Below are 5335 nucleotides of genomic sequence, written 5' to 3'. Positions count from 1 at the left end.
GATATTGGTTGGTGCTTGACTGAATAAAAATTAATTGACTATATAAAACTAGCAATCACATTCTCCAAATTGAGCCATGACAGGATACAATTTCAATGAAAATCCAACCTGCTGTTTTTGAATCAAAATGTAAGAATTTATCCTGAGATCATGAGGAAATAAAACACATGGACATTGCCAAAATGAACATGAAATGTTGGGTAACTTGTTTGAATCACACATGAAAATTAACTCAAAGTGTATTATTTCTGTATATACTTAAATCTCAGAACCTGAAACTTTGGAAGTATTTTTAAGGTCAACAACTTCAATTTTCAAACATATATTGAGCAAAAGATAATTAAAATCCCAGCAGCAGCCCTTTTTCCTGGAGAAAAAAATTATGAAGTGTATGTAGGGGAAGGAGCACGATGGTGCGAAGTGAGGAATGTCAGAGCATCTCCTGAGCTGCTTCATAACTAAAGATTGAAACAGGGATCTCCTGGTCTATAGCTTTGAAAGGCTAGAGGCTCTGCTTTTCCTTGAGGAAGCGGATCTTTGCTTCTGTGGTGTGTGTAGTGGGAGGCAATGGAATAAACAGCCAGCAGGAGGCAGAAACATCTAGCAAAGATTCCCACACCTAGAGCCAGCATCTGTCCTGTGGTATACAATGATCCCACTTCAATGAAAGAAGAAAAGATGGTCCTATGCTTGAGAGTCTGAGGGACTCTATAGTTCTGTACAAGGGCCTCAGATGGCTTCTCATCTGTAGAGAACAATGTCCCCTGGAGCTTTGTGACTGTCCCATGGAAATCTGGGCACTTCTGTTGAAGACTGTCCGGAGAACACTCTGGTAGAAGCGGGGAGTTATGATTGAGCCACTGTAGCTGAAAAACTGTTGGGGGGAACAGATCTCTCACATTGAAGGGAGGCACTGAGTTCTTCTTATCTTTATGTCTTATTTCATGCAAATGACTCAGAATGCCATAATAAGTTGGACTCTCAGTCTCACCCACTTCAATCAAGATACCTGAACAGCCAGGCCCTGTGGCATCTTAACAGCCTCAGTCAAGCTGCCAAAGGACTCTGAATCATAATGGAACAGATGGAGCTCTGCAGCTGTGGCTTCATTGGTGACCTGTATCCTTTCTTACCCAGGTGCAGGTGGAGCTGGACCCTGTGCATTTTCAGGGCAGTCCACTCAGGTACAGGGTTGGGAGCAGAGAAAGCTACATGGCCATAATTGCTTAGATCCAAAGGCTTAACACCAGGCTGATCATATCTGTGGGGCTGTACAGCAGGCAGATTGGGATCAAATATAACACTGTCTTGCTATAGATGGGGGACTGGCCAATGGTCCTGACTATGTGGCCTTCATATGTCAAGTGGTAACCCCCATCTGCACCCATGATTCAAGTCACTGGCCAGCAACTTCACAGTTGCCTCGTGCTTTTAAGGTGGATCTGAACCAGTGTAAGTGAGGAAGGGGGTGGTGTCCGGGCTGCAGGCAAGCAGCTCCTTCAATACTGGATTAGGCATGCAGAGTGGCCCAACAGAACTCAAGTGGAGTAAACTCTTCTTTTTATTGAACTTTAGAATTCTTTTTTTCTTTTTTAAAAATTTTAATATTTTATTAATTTATTCATATTGCACCTCAATTGTTAGCCTGTCCCTTGTATCCTCCCATTCCTCCCTCTCTCCCACTTTCCCCCTACTCCCCTCCCCTATATCTGTGACTGAGGGGGACCTCCTTCTTCTGTATGTGCTCATAGGGTAACAAGTCTCTTCTTGGTGGCCTGCTATCCTTCCTCTGAGTGTCACCAGGCCTCCCCATCAAGGGGAGGTGGTCAAATATGGGGCACCAGAGTTCGTGTGAAAGCCAGTCCCCACTCTCCACTCAATTGTGGAGAATGTCCTGTCCATTGGCTAGATCTGGGTAGGGGTTCAAAGTTTACTGCACGTATTGCCGTTGGCTGGTGCCATAGTTTGAGCAGGACCCCTGGGCCCAGATCTGCTCATCATAATGTTCTTCTTGTAGGTTTCTAGGACCCTTTTGATCCTTCTATTTCCCCATTCTCCCATGATTTTCTCACCTAAAGTCCCAATAGGATGTCCTCCCCTCTGACCTACTTTCCTAGTAAGTGAAGACTTTCATGGGACATGTTTCTTGGGTTAGTGTCCTGATATAAGTGAATATATACCATTTGACCCTTTTTGCTTCTGGGTTAATTCACTCAGTATGATCATTTCTAGTTCAATCCATTTGTCCACAAATTTATGGAATTCCTTGTGTTTAATAGCTGAGTAGTATTCCATAGTGTAAATGTACCACAGTTTCGTTATCTATTCTTCTATTGAGGGACACTTAGGTTGTTTCCAGGTTCTGGCTATTATGAATAAGGCTGCTATGAACATGGTGAGCATGTGTCCCTGTTGTGTGGTGGAGCATTTTCTGGGAATATTCCAAGGAGTGAAATAGCTGGCTCTTGAGGAAGCCTTATTCCCATTTTTCTGAGAAAGCGCCAGATAGATTTCCAAAGTGGTTTTACCAGTTTGCATTCCCACCAGTAATGAAGGAGTGTCCCTCTCTCTCTCCACATCCTCGCCAGCATGTGGTGTCAGTTGAATTTTTGATCTTAACCATTCTGATGGGTGTAAGATGGAATCTCAGTGTCGTTTTGATTTGCATTTCCCTGATGACTAAGGAGGTTGAACATTTCTTTAAGTGTTTCTAGGCCATTTGATATTCCTCTGTTGAGAATTCTCTGTTGAGTTCCGAGCCTTATTTCTCAATTGGGTTATTTGGTTTGGTGGCATTTTATTTCTTGAGTTCTTTATGTATTTTGGATATTAGACCTTTGTCACATGTAGGGTTGGTGAAAATCTTTTCCCAGTCTGTAGGCTGTCTCTTTGTTCTGTTGACAGTGTCTCCTGCCTTACAGAAGCTTCTCAGCCTTATGAGGTCCCATTTATTAATGGTTGACCTTAAGGCCTGGGCCGTTGGTGTTCTGTTCAGGAAGTTCTCTCCTGTGCCAATGTGTTCCAGGCTCTTCCCCACTTTTTCCTCTAACCTATTTAATGTCTCTGGATTAAAGAACTTTAGACTTCTTATAAGAAGCCTAGGCATAAATAATTTGTTTGAAAACTCAATGTGTTCATGTAAGTTATTTTGCCACCATTGAACAAAGCTGATGTAATCAAGGCAGTGTACTAAAAGAATAGTATTGATCAGTGTGATATAATTGAGACTAGGAAACAAATACATCCAAGTCAAGTGATTTTGATCAGTGGTGGCAAAAACCATGTAGAGTTGTGGTTTTTTTAGCAAAAAGTGAAGAGACCACACAAAAAATAGTGTTGGGTAACTTGTTTGTAACACACACACACACACATACAAACACACAAACACACTAACCTCAACTGTGCCTGGGCATAAACTATTTGTTTGTGTTTGAGAACTTAAAGCATGTATATGATTTGTTTTGGCCAAATAAACTCCCTATATCCTTACCCCTAACTTTTCCCATAGGCCCCTACCACTTTTTCCTTTCAATTTTATGCACGTAAAGGAAAGAAAGAAAGAAAGAAAGAAAGAAAGAAAGAAAGAAAGAAAGAAAGAAGAGAAAAATGAAACTCCCTGAGTCCACTTAATGCTGCAAGAAGATGCATGAGTGTAGAACATCTTCTAGGACCTTGGGCAGCCTCTCAGGATCTAAATTCCTGAGGAGAACTGACTCTCCCTCCCACAGCAGGCAGCTGTGAGTTACCAGTAGCAACTCATGAGGCCCTCTCCCATCCATAGTGGTATTGATCTTGTGCAGGTCTTGTGATTGCTGTCACAACTACTATGCACTAAGTATGCAACTGCTTTGTGAATTCCAGCATATTGGCTATTTCTCCATAGTGAATAATTTTTAAAACTCCAGTATGAAGTTTCTAAAATATGACATTAAATATGGAAGTGAATAAAATTATCACAATTGGAAAAACACTTTCATGCCCCAAAATTCATGAAAAGAAAATGGAAAGGATTAAAAACAAGGAATTCCCGAAATTTGTGGATAAATGGATTGAGCTAGAAATGATCATAATGAGTGAGTTAAAACAGAAGCAGAAAAAATCAAATGGTATATACTCACTTATACCTGCATACTAGCCCAAGGGGCATGTCCCACGAAAGCCTTCACTTACCAGGAAACTGGGACAGAGGGGAAGGCATCCTATTGGGACTCTAAATGAGAGACGCATGGGAGAATAGCAAAATAAAAGGATACAGAGGGTCCTAGAAACCTACAAGTAGAACAATATGATAGGCAGATTTGGGCCTAGGGGTCCCGCTCAAACTAAGGCACCAGTCAAGGACAATACAGGAGGTAAACTTTAAACCCCTTCCCAGATCTAGCCAATGGTCAGAATATTCTCCACAGTTGAGTGGAGAGTGTGATATGACTTTCTCACGTACTATGGTGCCTCACATTTGACCATGTCCCCTGAAGGGGGAGACCTGGTGGCACTCAGAGGAAGGACAGCAGGTAGCCAAGAAGAGACTTGATACCCTATGAGAATATACAGTGGGAGGAAATCCCCCTCAGGAACAGTCATAGGGGAGGGGAATAATGGGAAAATGGGGGTGAAGGAATGGGAGGATACAAGGGATGGGATAAACATTGAGATGTAACAAGAATAAATTAATAAAAAAAATTTAAAAAAAAAGAAAAGAAAATGGAAAGGAAATCTACACAATTAAAGAAAGTATGTACAAATCATATGTATATGGTAAGGGACTTATATTCAGAATGAATAATGCTTACTTATCCCTAAGCAATAAAAACAATAGCCCACATAAATGAAATCAAATAGTTTGAATAGACATTTCTTCCAGGACTATAGAAGAATAGTCAATAAGGACAAAAGACAATATTCACTATCATTACTCATTTGAATAATGCAAATCATGACCACAATGAGATAACTATGAATACATTCACTGAAATGACTAGATTAAAAAGCATAAAGATCATACATTTGCAAGGATGTGAAGGCTATGGAACCCCTTGTACACTGGTGGTGGTAATGTAAACTATTGTAGTTACTTTGAAAAAAAGGCTTAGTTTCTCAAGAAGTTAAGTATGAACTAATGATATAGTGGTTTCACTACTGAGTATGTAAAAAAGAGAAATAAAAACATGGGCTCTTAAAAATGTATATAGTGATGAGGCTGGAGACCTAGCTCATTGGTTAAGTGTATACTCTAGCCAGGTGGAATTTCCAGTGGAAGGAGGGGGACAGCGAACCTACCCATAAAATCTTAGACCCAAAGTGTCCTGCCTACAAGAAATTTATGGATAAAATGAAG

At 40.8% G+C, this 5335-nt stretch overlaps 1 pseudogene; it reads right to left on the bottom strand.

The window, feature by feature from the left end:
* Nucleotides 1–458: 458 nt before the first annotated feature.
* On the bottom strand, nucleotides 459–1388 carry LOC127185469 (carbonic anhydrase 14-like; annotated as a pseudogene).
* Between the last annotated feature and the right edge of the window lie 3947 nt (nucleotides 1389–5335).

This window comes from Acomys russatus, chromosome X (assembly GCF_903995435.1).
Source record: "Acomys russatus chromosome X, mAcoRus1.1, whole genome shotgun sequence".
Classification (NCBI taxonomy): Eukaryota; Metazoa; Chordata; class Mammalia; order Rodentia; family Muridae; genus Acomys; species Acomys russatus.
This window is presented reverse-complemented; position numbering and strand designations above follow the sequence as displayed.